The 18,749-nt window shown below is 47.7% G+C and overlaps 1 protein-coding gene across 4 annotated transcripts in view; it reads right to left on the reverse strand.

Annotated features, from left to right (window-relative positions):
* Positions 1–18,749, reverse strand: part of jbug (filamin-type immunoglobulin domains fbug) — a 495,234-nt gene that overhangs the window by 96,278 nt on the left and 380,207 nt on the right. The gene's annotated exons all lie outside the window — the stretch shown is intronic.

Here is an 18,749-nt window from a genome sequence, read left to right on the forward strand (position 1 = left end):
CCACGTGCATACATACGTGCGTATGTATGCAAGTGACTATACATACATACGTACGTGTACGTGTGTACGCGCGCGCGCGCGTGTGTGTGTGTGTGTGTGTGTGTGTGTGTGTGTGTGTGTGTGTGTGTGTGTGTGTGTGTGTGTGTGTGTGTGTGTGTGTGTGTGTGTGTGTGTGTGTGTTAGAGTGTTGTATCAGTGAAGACAGTCACTGGACAGTGCTCAGGGGTGACTCCTCCAGAATTAATGGGAGGCCTGGGCCGTGTGGGAGACACCTGAAACACCCTCCAGAAAGGAACGCCCTCCAGGTAGTTTCACCATGGCGTGGGTGGTAGTCACACCATACCCATGGTGTGGGTGGTAGTCACACCATACCCATGGTGTGGGTGGTAGTCACACCATACCCATGGTGTGGGTGGTAGTCAAAATAGTACTTACAGAGCCACATAATAATGGGTACAGGGACTGGGCAGCAAAGTTTTGACAGCTGAACAAGTTACTGTGGTAATGAACTCTTGGTATGTTTTTATCTGGGTACATTAGTAATGAGTTATTTAGGTACAATGAATTAAGTCACAAATATTACAATGTAGTTCATATGTGTGTGTTTTTAATTATTAATCTATGCTTGTCTTAATTATTTGCACAAAGTAATATTACCATAACCAAACTAATATTACCGAGCAGCTACCAGGTAGCTGGTCGTGCCCGGTGCCAGTACCAGCTGCTACCAGTGTTGTGGGTCCACATTAAAGCAAGGCACGACTCACTAATTTACCCAACACAAATCTCCACTCAAGCATCTCTGAAAACGTTATGAAAGATGATCGAATTTCTCAGCAAGTTGTGCAACAGATTATGTACTGCCCTGAAGCAGGAGTCATGAATCAGAGGGGTGTGGGCGTGACCCAATAAGGTTATCTGGTGCCCCGCCCCGTCAAGCAGTCTAAGGTGGCTGTGGCGACCCCTGCCTGGCCTCCCCACTGTCTTCCTCGTGTGGCAATCCTCACAGCGGCCTCATTAACCACGCACCCAGGTGAAAGGTCAGTGCCAAGCGTGATGCATATGACCCCGAAGACTCGTCGAGGTGAAAGGTCAGCGACACTCCTGACGGATGTGCGACCCTCTGACATTCTTCTGACCGGTTCTGAGAGCTGTTCTACTGTCTCAGCCAGGCTTGTGGCCAGGCTTACCTGGTGACAGCCAGGCTTGTGGCCAGGCTTACCCGGTGACAGCCAGGCTTGTGGCCAGACTTGCTCGGTGACAGCTAGATCAACCAGGATATTACTGGGCTCCAGTTCCGGGACACAGCAATATCCAGTGTCTGTAATCTTTTAACTACTGTCAACAGTGAGTGATCCAACAAGGTGATCACAGCCCCGGGTGATCACAGCCCCGGGTGATCAAAGCCCCGGGTGATCACAGCCCCGGGTGATCACAGCCCCGGGTGATCACAGCCCAGGGTGATCCAGCACCTTATGTAGATTTCTAACAGTGTGCCAGCAATACGTCTTACATCTTCTGAGAGCGAGTCGAGTCGAGGAGCACTGATGTTAACACTGTCTTCTCTAATGTTAAATATTGTTTTCGTGCGGAACTTGGGTTCAAGTCCCCCACGAACTTGCTGTAAGCACGAAAATATTAAACCATTTACAAATAACTTAAATTTGTCATCGATAAACATTTTTCTGTCGTAGCCTTAGGCTTAGTGGAACATTTTACTGATATCAAACCGAAGTTTCTTTGTCGGTTACTAAAGTAATATTCATCTTGTTTTAGTGTGATGAGAGTCAGCAGTGACAAGACCAACTCATGACATGCATGAAGTCTCAACCTGACACACAAGAGCGCTGACAGTGCCAGCAAGAGGAAAAAAACTACAATTTGAAAATAGAGAGTATAGACGGAAGTGCAGTGAAGGGAAGCCATGGATGTAAGTCTTAAGGATGACGAAACAAAGAGGTCAACTAATTTGACCTGACCTTAACATCACACATTCTATAACTAGGAAGATACCAAGAATCAGTTTTTTTGGTCTTATTTATTTATTTAAAAAAATATATATAATAATTTTGAACGCCTTACAGCTATGAAAATCGGTAGCTGTTGCCCAAATGAACGTTCAACAGAGAGAAACAGCGTTGAAAAGGATAATAAGCTCACTACTGTGACGTCTGACAGTATAACACACAAAAGTATAATGTCCACACCCTGGGTTATGTCGTCGGGTCTTCCTGGAGAAAAAAAACAATGGATCTGGGCAACAGGTGTCTGCTTTCACAGTCAATATATGTGAAGTGAAAGATGTGAAGAATAATGATACTCGAGGCTGTGCTCTGTCTGACTTGACTTCTCATGAGAGAGGTCGACACAGCCTTACCACGAATAATTACACACTTGATGTTACATTGTGAAACATCACTGAGAGAGAGAGAGAGAGAGAGAAAGAGAGAGAGAGAGAGAGAGAGAGAGAGAGAGAGAGAGAGAGAGAGAGAGAGAGAGAGAGAGAGAGAGAGAGAGAGAGAGAGAGAGAGAGAGAGAGAGAGAGAGAGACGCATCCTTCACAACATAAAAATTCCCAGCAGACACAAGTGTTTGTGGTGGGTGTACAGTGTGTCTGGTTCTCACGGAAGTACAGTTACTGTATGTGCTAACGCTCTAATAACGCAACGCTCTAACAACGCAATGCAGTAATAACGTGCTCCAGCTCCCACCATTACCACCACTGGGTTTATGGAGTCATATAAGTGACTGGTGACTCAGTGGTAGTGTGTGGGGTTAACACCCGAACGCACCCGGGTACGATACCCGGGCAAGACGGAACGTAAGGGCACCTGCTGCTCTTTTTCACCTAGCAGTAAGTAGGCACGGTAGTGTTAGTCTGCTGGTGTGGGCAGGATCGTGGGGAGAGGACCAGAATGCACAAGCAGAAATAATTAAGCCAAATTACTTTGCTTTTATGAGTTAACATGGGTTAATATACTGGGTTAATGTACTGGGTTAATGTACTGGGTTAATGTACTGGGTTAATGTACTGGGTTAATGTACTGGGTTAATGTACTGGGTTAATGTACTGGGTTAATATCCTGGGTTAATATCCCGAGTTAATAATTAGTATCTAAGAGTTAATAATCATGGGTTAACAGAGATAACCCGCACGTAAGAGAGAGGAACTTGCGATGAAGTTTGGTTCCCACTTGAACCATTAACAAAGTCACTCCCATGTGCGGGTTGTGTGAGCATTGTTCCAGTCACTGTATGGTGCCTTATTGTTCATCATGGGTTAATTGTCCAGGAACAATCTTGTACAGGTATAAACAATACTGAGTCAGTAGTCGTCACCAGTCATTATTTCAAATTTCACTGTGTTGTATCTCTAAGTTGTAAGGAACACTGTGTTGCATCTCTAAGTTGTAAGGAACACTGTGTTGCATCTCTAAGTTGTAAGGAACACTGTGTTGCATCTCTAAGTTGTAAGGAACACTGTGTTGCATCTTCAAGTTGTAAGGAACACTGCAGCAGTGACTGTAGTCCACTGTCGTATACTGATACATTTATTTTATTTATTTATTTATTTAGAAATTTTAGCATACATACAGAGGTACAAAAAAAAAATACAGGTAAGAGCAGCATGCCAAAGCCACTTATATGCATAGCATTACGGGCTGGCTTAAAATTAACTTAAGATTAACTAAGCAATGATGTAATCAGTGATAATACATTATTGTAAACAGATAACTATAAAGCACAAATGAGTATTACAAAGACAGGTCATATGGTTGCTTGCATTGCTGTTCATTCAGCAGAATGGAGTATTCTGTTAGGTAGTGTATTTAAAAAAAATAACAAAGTTAGGTTTAACATTTGTGTGATATAATTGTGAGTAACATTTAGGATATACAATTTATATGGTTCTGTTATTCAGTATTTATTTGGTTTTGGGTGAGTAAGTGAACTTTGAGAAGAGACTTGAATTTATAAACAGGTAGTGTTTCTTTTATATTTACAGGTAATGAATTCCAGATTTTAGGGCCTTTTATGTGCATTGAGTTTTTGCATAGTGTGAGATGGACACGAGGAACATCAAAGAGTGATCTGTGCCTTGTATTATGGTCATGTGTTCTGTTGAGGTTGGCAAGGAGATGTTTGAGGGGAGGGTTAATATCAGAGTTAAGTGTTCTATGTATGTAATAAGTGCAATAATAAGTATGGATGTTTTGTATGGTGAGTAGGTCGAGTGTTTTGAATATTGGTGGAGTGTGCTGCCTGTAGTGAGAATTCGTTATCATTCTAACTGCAGCCTTTTGTTGGGTAATTAGTGGTCTGAGATGGTTAATTGTTGTTGAGCCCCATGCACAAATTCTATAGGTGAGATAGGGGTAAATAAGAGAGTGATATAGGGCCAGGAGGGCTGACTGTGGAACATAGCACCGTATCTTCGATAGTATGCCTACAGTCTTGGAAATTTTCTTAGAAATTTGTTGTATATGTGTATGAAATTTGAGTCTATTATCAAGGTGGATTCCTAAGAATTTTCCCTCTGTTAGCTTTGTGATAGGTGATCCGTTTATCATTATGATAAGAGGTACATCTGTAGCTCTGTTACCAAACTGAATGAAGTAGGTTTTGTCAATGTTTAGTGTAAGTTTGTTAGTCCTCATCCAGGTAGATATTTTCTGTAATTCGGTATTTACAGTATTGGCTAGCGTGACTGGGCTCGGGTGAGAGAAGACGTATGTAGTGTCATCTGCAAATAGTGTGGGTTTGAGTAATTGCGAAGCATTTGGTAGGTCATTTATGTATAGGAGAAAGAGAAGAGGGCCAAGGACACTTCCCTGTGGGACACCAACTGTAATTGGTTGTGCAGAAGAGCTTGCCCCATTTGCGTACACATATTGGCTTCTGTTGCTGAGGTAAGACTTGAGGTAGTTGAGGGAGTGCCCTCTTATACCATAGTGTGACAATTTTACGTGGAGCAAGTCATGGTCAACTGTATCAAAAGCTTTACGTAAGTCAATGAAGATCCCCAGTGGGACTTCTTTTTTCTCTATTGCAGTGTATATATCTTCTAGCATGTGTATAATAGCATCATTAGTATTTTTATTAGGTCTGAATCCAAATTGGCAGGATAAAAATATATGAAATATATGAAACGTTTTCACGATACAGAAATTGTTTACCTAAGGTATCCTGAAGGAGGAAGCACCTATGGTATCCTGAAGGAGGAAGCACCTATGGTATCCTGAAGGAGGAAGCACCTATGGTATCCTGAAGGAGGAAGCACCTATGGTATCCTGAAGGAGGAAGCACCTATGGTATCCTGAAGGAGGAAGCACCTATGGTATCCTGAAGGAGGAAGCACCTATGGTATCCTGAACGAGGAAGCACCTACGGTATCCTGAACGAGGAAGCACCTACGGTATCCTGAACGAGGAAGCACCTACGGTATCCTGAAGGAGGAAGCACCTACGGTATCCTGAAGGAGGAAGCACCTACGGTATCCTGAACGAGGAAGCACCTAAGGTATCCTGAACGAGGAAGCACCTACGGTATCCTGAACGAGGAAGCACCTAAGGTATCCTGAACGAGGAAGCACCTAAGGTATCCTGAAGGAGGAAGCACCTACGGTATCCTGAAGGAGGAAGCACCTACGGTATCCTGAACGAGGAAGCACCTACGGTATCCTGAACGAGGAAGCACCTACGGTATCCTGAACGAGGAAGCACCTACGGTATCCTGAACGAGGAAGCACCTACGGTATCCTGAACGAGGAAGCACCTACGGTATCCTGAACGAGGAAGCACCTAAGGTATCCTGAACGAGGAAGCACCTACGGTATCCTGAACGAGGAAGTACCTACTTTATCCTGAACGAGGAAGCACCTACGGTATCCTGAACGAGGAAGCACCTAAGGTATCCTGAACGAGGAAGTACCTACGGTATCCTGAACGAGGAAGCACCTAAGGTATCCTGAACGAGGAAGCACCTACGGTATCCTGAACGAGGAAGCACCTAAGGTATCCTGAACGAGGAAGCACCTAAGGTATCCTGAACGAGGAAGCACCTACGGTATCCTGAACGAGGAAGCACCTACGGTATCCTGAACGAGGAAGCACCTAAGGTATCCTGAACGAGGAAGCACCTACGGTATCCTGAACGAGGAAGCACCTAAGGTATCCTGAACGAGGAAGCACCTACGGTATCCTGAACGAGGAAGCACCTACGGTATCCTGAACGAGGAAGCACCTAAGGTATCCTGAACGAGGAAGCACCTACGGTATCCTGAACGAGGAAGCACCTAAGGTATCCTGAACGAGGAAGCACCTATGGTATCCTGAACGAGGACGCACCTACGGTATCCTGAACGAGGAAGCACCTACGGTATCCTGAACGAGGAAGCACCTAAGGTATCCTGAACGAGGAAGCACCTAAGGTATCCTGAACGAGGAAGCACCTAAGGTATCCTGAACGAGGAAGCACCTATGGTATCCTGAACAAGGAAACACCTGTGGTATCCTGAGCGAGGAAGCACCTACGGTATCCTGAACGAGGAACCACCTACGGTATCCTGAACGAGGAAGCACCTACGGTATCCTGAACGAGGAAGCACCTACGGTATCCTGAACGAGGAAGCACCTACGGTATTCTGAACGAGGAAGCACCTACGGTATCCTGAAGGAGGAAGCACCTACGGTATCCTGAACGAGGAAGCACCTAAGGTATCCTGAACGAGGAAGCACCTAAGGTATCCTGAACGAGGAAGCACCTAAGGTATCCTGAACGAGGAAGCACCTATGGTATCCTGAACGAGGAAGCACCTACGGTATCCTGAACGAGGAAGCACCTACGGTATCCTGAACGAGGAAGCACATACGGTATCCTGAAAGAGGAAGCACCTACGGTATCCTGAACGAGGAAGCACCTACGGTATCCTGAACGAGGAAGCACCTACGGTATCCTGAACGAGGAAGCACCTACGGTATCCTGAACGAGGAAGCACCTACAGTATCCTGAACGAGGAAGCACCTACGGTATCCTGAACGAGGAAGCACCTACGGTATCCTGAACGAGGAAGCACCTACGGTATCCTGAACGAGGAAGCACCTACGGTATCCTGAACAAGGAAGCACCTACGGTATCCTGAACGAGGAACCACCTACGGTATCCTGAACGAGGAACCACCTACGGTATCCTGAACGAGGAAGCACCTACGGTATCCTGAACGAGGAAGCACCTAAGGTATCCTGAACGAGGAAGCACCTACGGCATCCTGAACGAGGAAGCACCTATGGTATCCTGAACGAGGAAGCACCTACGGTATCCTGAACGAGGAAGCACCTATGGTATCCTGAACAAGGAAACACCTGTGGTATCCTGAACGAGGAAGCACCTACGGCATCCTGAACGAGGAAGCACCTTCGGTATCCTGAACGAGGAAGCACCTATGGTATCCTGAACGAGGAAGCACCTACGGTATCCTGAACAAGGAAACACCTGTGGTATCCTGAACGAGGAAGCACCTACGGTATCCTGAACGAGGAAGCACCTACGGTATCCTGAACAAGGAAACACCTGTGGTATCCTGAACGAGGAAGCACCTACGGTATCCTGAACGAGGAAGCACCTATGGTATCCTGAACAAGGAAACACCTGTGGTATCCTGAACGAGGAAGCACCTACGGTATCCTGAACGAGGAAGCACCTATGGTATCCTGGACGAGGAAGCACCTACGGCATCCTGAACGAGGAAGCACCTACGGTATCCTGAACAAGGAAACACCTGTGGTATCCTGAACGAGGAAGCACCTACGGTATCCTGAACTAGGAAGCACCTATGGTATCCTGGACGAGGAAGCACCTACGGCATCCTGAACGAGGAAGCACCTACGGTATCCTGAACGAGGAACCACCTACGGTATCCTGAACGAGGAACCACCTACGGCATCCTGAACGAGGAACCACCTACGGTATCCTGAACGAGGAAGCACCTACGGTATCCTGAACGAGGAAGCACCTACGGTATCCTGAACGAGGAAGCACCTACGGTATCCTGAACGAGGAAGCACCTACGGTATCCTGAACGAGGAAGCACCTACGGTATCCTGAACGAGGAAGCACCTACGGTATCCTGAACGAGGAAGCACCTAAGGTATCCTGAACGAGGAAGCACCTACGGTATCCTGAACGAGGAAGCACCTACGGTATCCTGAACGAGGAAGCACCTACGGTATCCTGAACGAGGAAGTGCCTACGGTATCCTGAACGAGGAAGCACCTACGGTATCCTGAACGAGGAAGCACCTACGGTATCCTGAACGAGGAAGCACCTACGGTATCCTGAACGAGGAAGCACCTACGGTATCCTGAACGAGGAAGTGCCTACGGTATCCTGAACGAGGAAGCACCTACGGTATCCTGAACGAGGAAGCACCTACAGTTTCCTGAACGAGGAAGCACCTACGGTATCCTGAACGAGGAAGTGCCTACGGTATCCTGAACGAGGAAGCACCTACGGTATCCTGAACGAGGAAGCACCTACGGTATCCTGAACGAGGAAGCACCTACGGTATCCTGAACAAGGAAGCACCTACGGTATCCTGAACGAGGAAGCACCTACGGTATCCTGAACGAGGAAGCACCTACGGTATCCTGAACGAGGAAGCACCTACGGTATCCTGAACGAGGAAGCACCTACGGTATCCTGAACGAGGAAGCACCTACGGTATCCTGAACGAGGAAGCACCTACGGTATCCTGAACGAGGAAGCACCTACGGTATCCTGAACGAGGAAGCACCTACGGTATCCTGAACGAGGAAGCACCTACGGTATCCTGAACGAGGAAGCACCTACGGTATCCTGAACGAGGAAGCACCTACGGTATCCTGAACGAGGAAGCACCTACGGCATCCTGAACGAGGAAGCACCTACGGCATCCTGAACGAGGAAGCACCTACGGCATCCTGAACGAGGAAGCACCTACGGTATCCTGAACGAGGAAGCACCTACGGCATCCTGAACGAGGAAGCACCTACGGCATCCTGAACGAGGAAGCACCTACGGCATCCTGAACGAGGAAGCACCTACGGTATCCTGAACGAGGAAGCACCTACGGCATCCTGAACGAGGAAGCACCTACGGCATCCTGAACGAGGAAGCACCTACGGCATCCTGAACGAGGAAGCACCTACGGTATCCTGAACGAGGAAGCACCTACGGCATCCTGAACGAGGAAGCACCTACGGCATCCTGAACGAGGAAGCACCTACGGTATCCTGAACGAGGAAGCACCTACGGCATCCTGAACGAGGAAGCACCTACGGCATCCTGAACGAGGAAGCACCTACGGTATGCTGAACGAGGAAGCACCTACGGTATCCTGAACAAGGAAACACCTGTGGTATCCTGAACGAGGAAGCACCTACGGCATCCTGAACGAGGAAGCACCTACGGCATCCTGAACGAGGAAGCACCTACGGCATCCTGAACGAGGAAGCACCTACGGCATCCTGAACGAGGAAGCACCTACGGTATCCTGAACGAGGAAGCACCTACGGTATCCTGAACAAGGAAACACCTGTGGTATCCTGAACGAGGAAGCACCTACGGTATCCTGAACAAGGAAACACCTGTGGTATCCTGAACGAGGAAGCACCTACGGTATCCTGAACAAGGAAACACCTGTGGTATCCTGAACGAGGAAGCACCTACGGTATCCTGAACAAGGAAACACCTGTGGTATCCTGAACGAGGAAGCACCTACGGTATCCTGAACAAGGAAACACCTGTGGTATCCTGAACGAGGAAGCACCTACAATATCGTCAATGTTTATGTTGCACAATACAAGTTGAGAGCTGGAGAGTGCGTGAGGCAGAGGCGTTACATGACACAACATTTTCATTATCTCATTATCTCTCCCTCACACACACACACACACATACACACACACACACACACACACACACACACACACATACACACACACACACACACACACACACACACACACACACACACACACACACACACACACATACTGCTGTTGCATATGGGCGCTTGGCAAACCTGAGAACAGCGTTCCGGTATCTCAGTAAGGAATCATTCAAGACTCTATACACCGTGTACGTCAGGCACATACTGGAGTATGCAGCACCAGTTTGGAACCCTCACCTGGTCAAGCACGTCAAGAAATTAGACAAAGTGCAAAGGTTTGCAAGAAAGCTAGTTCCAGAGCTAAGGGGAATGTCCTACGAAGAAAGGTTAAGGGAAATCGGCCTGACGACACTGGATGACAGGAAGGTCAGGGGAGACATGATAATGACGTGCAAAATACTGCGTGGAATAAATAAGGTGGACAGAGACAGGATGTTCTAGAGATGAGACACACAAACAAGGGGTCACAATTGTTAGTTGAAGGCTCAGATGAGTCAAAGGGATGTTAGGAAGTATTTCATCAGCCACAGAGTTGTTAGGAAGTGGAACAGTCTGGCAAGTGATGTAGTAGAGACAGGAGGCATACATAGTTTTAAGACGAGGTATGATAAAGCTCATGGAGCAAGCACAGGGAGGACCCAGAAGCGGTTAGTGTTGAGGCGGGGCCAGGAGCTGAGTCTCGGCCCATGCAACCACAATTAGGCGAGTATACAGTAACGAGTCGGGTACCGCAAGGATCAGTGTTAGGACCACAACTGTTCCTAATATACGTGAATGACCTACCAGAGATGATTGAGAAAATGTGTCCCCAGCCAGTGGCTTCTTTAGTCCAATACAAAAACGAAAGATGAGGAGAAGTATTAGGTAATCAGTCCCTCAGTCTGGTGTTGTGTTCAGCCCCTCAGTCTGGAGTTGTGTTCAGTCCCTCAGTCTGGTGTTGTGTTCAGTCCCTCAGTCTGGTGTTGTGTTCAGTCCCTCAGTCTGGTGTTGTGTTCAGTCCCTCAGTCTGGTGTTGTGCTCAGTCCCTCAGTCTGGAGTTGTGTTCAGTCCCTCAGTCTGGTGTTGTGTTCAGTCCCTCAGTCTGGAGTTGTGTTCAGTCCCTCAGTCTGGTGTTGTGTTCAGTCCCTCAGTCTGGTGTTGTGTTCAGTCCCTCAGTCTGGTGTTGTGCTCAGTCCCTCAGTCTGGTGTTGTGTTCAGTCCCTCAGTCTGGAGTTGTGTTCAGTCCCTCAGTCTGATGTGTTCAGTCTGGTGTTGTGTTCAGTCCCTCAGTCTGGAGTCGATGTGTTCAATCCCTCAGTTTGGTGTTGTGTTCAGTCCCTCAGTCTGGAGTCGATGTGTTCAGTCTCTCAGTCTGGTGTTGTGTTCAGTCCCTCAGTCTGGAGTCGATGTGTTCAGTCCCTCAGTCTGGTGTTGTGTTCAGTCCCTCAGTCTGGAGTTGTGTTCAGTCCCTCAGTCTGGAGTTGTGTTCAGTCCCTCAGTCTGGAGTTGTGTTCAGTCCCTCAGTCTGGAGTTGTGTTCAGTCCCTCAGTCTGGAGTTGTGTTCAGTCCCTCAGTCTGGAGTTGTGTTCAGTCCCTCAGTCTGGAGTTGTGTTCAGTCCCTCAGTCTGGTGTTGTGTTCAGTCCCTCAGTCTGGTGTTGTGTTCAGTCCCTCAGTCTGGTGTTGTGTTCAGTCCCTCAGTCTGGTGTTGTGTTCAGTCCCTCAGTCTGGAGTTGTGTTCAGTCCCTCAGTTTGGAGTTGTGTTCAATCTCTCAGTCTGGAGTTGTGTTCAGTCCCTCAGTCTGGAGTCGATGTGTTCAGTCCCTCAGTCTGGTGTTGTGTTCAGTCCCTCAGTCTGGAGTTGTGTTCAGTCCCTCAGTCTGGAGTTGTGTTCAGTCCCTCAGTCTGGAGTTGTGTTCAGTCCCTCAGTCTGGAGTTGTGTTCAGTCCCTCAGTCTGGAGTCGATGTGTTCAGTCTCTCAGCCTGGAGTTGTGTTCAGTTCCTCAGTCTGGAGTCGATGTGTTCAGTCCCTCAGTCTGGAGCTGTGTTCAGTCCCTCAGTCTGGGGTCGATCTGTTCAGTCCATCATTCTTGAGACTGAGGGACTGAACATATCGACTCCAGACTGAGGGACTGAACATATCGACTCCAGACTGAGGGACTGAACATATCGACTCCAGACTGAAGGACTGAACACATCTACTCCAGACTGAGGGACTGAACACATCGACTCCAGACTGAGGGACTGAACATATCGACTCCAGGCTGAGGGACTGAACATATCGACTCCAGGCTGAGGGACTGAACATATCGGCTCCAGGCTGAGGGACTGAACATATCGGCTCCAGGCTGATGGACTGAACACATCGACTCCAGGCTGAGGGACTGAACATATCGACTCCAGGCTGAGGGACTGTACATATCGACTCCAGGCTGATGGACTGAACACATCAACTCCAGGCTGAGGGACTGAACATATCGACTCCAGGCTGAGGGACTGAACATATCGACTCCAGGCTGATGGACTGAACACATCGACTCCAGGCTGAGGGACTGAACATATCGACTACAGGCTGAGGGACTGAACATATCGACTCCAGGCTGAGGGACTGAACACATCGACTCCAGGCTGAGGGACTGAACACATCGACTCCAGGCTGAGGGACTGAACATATCGACTCCAGACTGAGGGACTGAACACATCGACTCCAGGCTGAGGGACTGAACACATCGACTCCAGGCTGAGGGACTGAACATATCGACTCCAGACTGAGGGACTGAACACATCTACTCCAGACTGAGGGACTGAACACATCTACTCCAGACTGAGGGACTGAACACATCTACTCCAGACTGAGGGACTGAACACATCGACTCCAGACTGAGGGACTGAACACATCGACTCCAGACTGAGGGACTGAACATATCGACTCCAGACTGAGGGACTGAACATATCGATTCCAGGCTGAGGGACTGAACACATCTACTCCAGACTGAGGGACTGAACACATCTACTCCAGACTGAGGGACTGAACACATCTACTCCAGACTGAGGGACTGAACACATCGACTCCAGACTGAGGGACTGAACATATCGACTCCAGACTGAGGGACTGAACATATCGACTCCAGACTGAAGGACTGAACACATCTACTCCAGACTGAGGGACTGAACATATCGACTCCAGGCTGAGGGACTGAACACATCTACTCCAGACTGAGGGACTGAACACATCGACTCCAGACTGAGGGACTGAACATATCGACTCCAGACTGAGGGACTGAACATATCGACTCCAGACTGAAGGACTGAACACATCTACTCCAGACTGAGGGACTGAACACATCGACTCCAGACTGAGGGACTGAACATATCGACTCCAGACTGAGGGACTGAACATATCGACTCCAGACTGAAGGACTGAACACATCTACTCCAGACTGAGGGACTGAACATATCGACTCCAGACTGAGGGACTGAACATATCGACTCCAGACTGAGGGACTGAACATATCGACTCCAGACTGAGGGACTGAACATATCGACTCCAGACTGAGGGACTGAACATATCGACTCCAGACTGAGGGACTGAACATATCGACTCCAGACTGAGGGACTGAACATATCGACTCCAGACTGAGGGACTGAACATATCGACTCCAGACTGAAGGACTGAACACATCTACTCCAGACTGAGGGACTGAACATATCGACTCCAGACTGAGGGACTGAACATATCGACTCCAGACTGAGGGACTGAACATATCGACTCCAGACTGAGGGACTGAACATATCGACTCCAGACTGAGGGACTGAACATATCGACTCCAGACTGAGGGACTGAACATATCGACTCCAGGCTGAGGGACTTAACACTTCACACTCATCTTCAGGATCCACAACAAAGAATCTTCGAGAACTTTATATAAGACAAAGTCCAATAACTGAATACGTGGCCCCAACATGAAGCCCACACCTGCCCAACATGAAGCCCACACCTGCCCAACATGAAGCCCACACCTGCCCAACATGAAGCCCACACCTGCCCAACATGAAGCCCACACCTGCCCAACATGAAGCCCACACCTGCCCAGGCACACCAGGCTAGAAAGGGTTCTAACATTTGTAGTCAGACTACCACTAGAGCCGAGAGGAATGCGCACAGAGATTGACGGAACTAAACCTGACGACCTTGATGGAGAGGACAAGGGAGGGCAGGATTTACGACGACATGCCGTGCAGAACCTTAAGAGGAAGTGGATAAGGCCGATAGAAACAAGCTGAATTTAGAGGACCAGAATCTATGCGACACAAGTAGGCGAGGACACAGATGAGACATAGGGGATATAAGGAATTATTTCTTTAGTCTCAGGGTGAATTAATTGGATGAAGCAGTAGTGGAGGCGAACCTCAATGCATAACAAGAGGAGTTATGTCCCCAATGCAAGTAAGTCACTTCGACTTTTTTGGGGTTATCCTCGGTAATTTACGCATACATTGTTGTGCAAGACAACTACAACCATCCAAAGATTGTATAACTGTAGATGAATAAACTTACTTATGATAAGCACCAGTGGCCCTGGCAACAGCTGAAAGTTTGCAACACCACCAGCCTCGGGGTTGTGGAGTCTTTGTGAGGACACACACACAACTGTGTGCCACTTGCCGGTTAATTCGTACTCAACACCTTCAACTTTCACAACACAACGTGAAACAACACAGAGGATGTGGGGGCGGCGTCCGCCTCCTGGCCTGGCTTGATAACGGTCTCCATGACTGTCTCCTCCATGACCTGCCAGCCCACTCACCCCAGAGATCAACCATGGCTCGCTGGACTACCCGCTCCTCCCACATATGGAAGCCTCCATCCCCCCCCCCCCACACAAATTGGCTGATAGACGGAAAATAAGAGACAGTCACATCTAAGGTCACAAAGAACACGAGAAAGGAGATTAAGATTTCTTAAAACCTGCAACAGGGATAACATGAGGCCACAGTTGTAAATTAAGAAATAATAGTGAAGCCGAAGGGATACCAGAACGTTTTTCTTCGCAGAATGGTTGATCAATTAAAATATTTTAAAGAGGACGCAATAAGTACTAGAGCCATCAGCCCCGGGGCTGTGGAGCCCTTGTGAGGGCACACACAACTGTGTCACTTACAAGCTGTTAAATACTGAAGACAATAAATTCAGACCATGAACTAACAAAAGTTTAGACATGCATACTCTTTGGTCCCATTCATCAAATCACATTCAATCATGAAGGTACGTTTAACAAATTAAACTTTAACAAGAATATCAACTGGAGGTAATAAAGCCTGAGCTTACTGAAGTATTCCGGGAAGACAATATCATAAAAGTGGACCTAAACAGTACATGGAAAGGATTAGGGCAATGGCACTAAAGATATGCTCCACACATACCTTCAATGTGAAGGGAAAGATTGGAAAGGGAGAGGAGTGTTCTCTTTGGGCGAAGTAGACGAATAACAGAGTTTCTCAAGGGCAGCAGACTTTTTGAAGAATTGCCTACAAAAATGGAAAATGCTGAGCTCAAACTGAATACATCAGAGTCCAGGAGAGAGAGGGGGAGCTAAAGGCCATTAATGAAACAGAGAAATCCACAATAATTTTTCCCGTATGTAAAATCCAGGACAACACATCTAGTACCGAGTCTTTGATTAAAGGAGACAGAACATACACTGACAACAACAAAGAAACGAAAGAAATACTCAAGTCCCAATACAACTCGGCGTTCAGCGAGCCATTATTCAGCCTAAAGATTGACGACTCAAATGAGTTATTTATGAACGAGATACACAGTGCTACAGACATTTTCATAATATATGATATAACCCTAAACCCACTTGACTTCGAAAAAGCCAGTGACTGCATGCCACGCACTCCACCCAATGCCCTGGTTCGTGGAGCTCCATATTCACCAAGAACTGCAAGAAACCATTATCATGTGCCTTAAATGTTGCATGGAAAAAGAGCCTAGGGCCCTAGACACTGGGGTGATCCCACAGTCATTAAAACCACTGATATTGCTCCACTCCACAAAAGTGGCAGCAAAACAATTACAAAAAAAAAAATATATAATGAAAGCCCTAACGTCCAACATCATCAAGATTTTTGAAAGGTTTTAAGAAGCAACACTGACATTCACATGGAATCGCAGTATTTGCACAACCCAAGTTAACATGGGTCCAGAACAGGTAGGTGCAGCCTCTTGTAACTGCTGGATGCCCTAGAAGACAAGCAACATGCAGATGGAGTATACTGTGACTTTGCAAAAGCCTTTGACAACTGCAATCCTCCCTGGGTAACTGCACAAAATACATATAAAAAGAAAAACTGGAAAGGTGGGCAGATAGACATTTAACTTCCTAACTAACAGCACCCAAAGAGTAACAGTAAACAAAGTGAAAGCAGGGGCTGCTATAATGAAAATACTGTTTCCTAATGCACGGCGTTCGCCCCACCTCACTTTCTTACTCTCTTATGTGACAGAGATATAAACCATTCCACTGTATTATCCTCTGCAGGCGATACTAGAATTTGCACGAGTGGCATCCATATTAAAACGAGAGCCTCCAAGCTGACAAACTACAAGTCTTCATACAGTCGTGCTCCAAAGCTGCCTACGGTTCCAAGGATGATAACTAGGATCAGATCTAGCTGTAACTACAAGTAAATCTCTCACCAATAGCTCTTAATGACCATGTAAGCGTGCAGATGAGCAGGCAGTAGCGCGACAATGGTAAGTTTGTTAGAGTCGTCATTATAACATCAACTAGGGAAACTAGCGCTAGTTTGAAGAGCATTTAGACAAATGTGCAACATCTGGGTATCTTTATTGTAGACGTTTCGCCATCCAGTGGCTTTATCAATACAGATTCTAGGACATAATTTGAATCTACACGACTGCGGTGCTCTTCATACCAACTCCAAGGCTGAGGTCCACCATCTTGCGCTAGTTTGTGTACCACACCGCGCTATTTAATGTATACATAAGAAGGTCCAGGACCAGTGACAAGTATACATAAAAAGGTCCAGGACCAGTGAGAGGTATACATAAAAAGATCCAGGACCAAAGAGAGGAAGAGACTGGATTGAGATCCTGTTTTAGGTACAGCTTATACAGTCACCTCCAACCTCTGTTGCAATACCACTCAGGAGATGCACGAGGGCTGGGGGTAGGGGGAAACACGGTGGCTAGGGGATTAGGAAGTGACGGGGGATGGATAGAGGGGGTGGACGCTGACTTGGGGAGAGGGAAAGGAAGGAGGGAGGTGTAAGATAGGATACTAATGCATGTTGTACATTGACAGTGATGTTTGATGACACGTTCACTGGTGGAGTAACTGTCTTTTAACAAGTGAAGGAGAGGTAACCCAGAGCCTTACAGTGGACCAGGGTAGCAGTGACCACTGGCTTACCGGTGCTGAACCACTGGTGTGATGCCTTGCATGACAAACACCTGGCTTTCCAAGGAAGAGTGTGGGCGGCAGACAAGGAGTCATGGGCGTGGGGGACCTCGCTGGTGTGGCACGGGCATCGGCAAGGGGGAGCTGCAGGCAGACGTGTGCAGGCTGATACAACACAGTCCCGCAGGACACAACGGTTCAAGCATCACAAGATAACAGCAGAGATGTCAGAGAATACTTGTACCCCGCAATGATCTCCACTAGGCTGTACTGCCTGCATGTTAACCTCTAGTATGTTGTGCTGCCTGCATGTTAACCTCCAGTATGCTGAGCTGCCTATATGCTGACCTCCAGTATGCTGTGTTGCCTGCATGTTAACCTCTAGTATGTTGCACTGCCTTCGTGCTGACCTCCAGTATGCTGTGCTGCCTGCATGATGACCTCTAGTATGTTGTGCTGCCTGCATGTTGACCTCCAGTATGTCGTGCTGCCTGCATGTTGACCTCCAGCATGTTGTGCTGCCTGCATGATGACCTCCAGCATGTTGTACTGTCTGCATGATGACCTCTAGTATGTTGTGCTGCCTGCATGTTGACCTCCAGTATGTTGTGCTGCCTGTTAACCTCCAGTATGTTGTGCTGCTTGCATGCTGACCTCCAGTATGTTGTGCTGCCTGCATGATAACCTCGAGTATGTTGTGCTGCCTGCATGTTAAACTCCAGTATGTTGTGCTGCTTGCATGTTGACCTCCAGTATGTTGTGCTGCCTGTTAACCTCCAGTATGTTGTGCTGCCTGCATTATAACCTCGAGTATGTTGTGCTGCCTGCATGATGACCTCCAGTATGCTGTGCTGCCTACATGTTGACCTGCAGTATGCTGTGCTGCCTGCACGTTGACCTCCAGTATACTGTGCTGCCTGCATGTTGACCTCCAGTATGCTATGCTGCCTGCATGTTGACCTCCAGTATGTTGTGCTGCCTGCATGGTCCTCCAATATGCTGTGCTGCCTGCATGTTGACCTCCAGTATGTTGTGCTGCCTGCATGCTGACCTCCAATATGCTGTGCTGCCTGTATGTTGACCTCCAGTATGGTGTGCTGCCTGCATGCAGACCTCCAGTATGCTGTGCTGCCTGCATATTGACCTCCAGTATGCTGTGCTGCCTGCATGTTGACCTTCAGTATGCTGTGCTGCCTGCATGTTGACCTTCAGTATGCTGTGCTGCCTGCATGCTGACCTCCAGTATGCTGTGCTGCCTGCATGTTGACCTCCAGTATGTTGTGCTGCCTGCATGTTGACCTTCAGTATGCTGTGCTTCCTGCATGTTGACCTTCAGTATGCTGTGCTGCCTGCATGTTGACCTCCAGTATACTGTGCTGCCTGCATGTTGACCTCCAGTATGCTATGCTGCCTG

Source organism: Cherax quadricarinatus, chromosome 24, assembly GCF_038502225.1.
Source record: "Cherax quadricarinatus isolate ZL_2023a chromosome 24, ASM3850222v1, whole genome shotgun sequence".
In the NCBI taxonomy this organism is placed as follows: Eukaryota; Metazoa; Arthropoda; class Malacostraca; order Decapoda; family Parastacidae; genus Cherax; species Cherax quadricarinatus.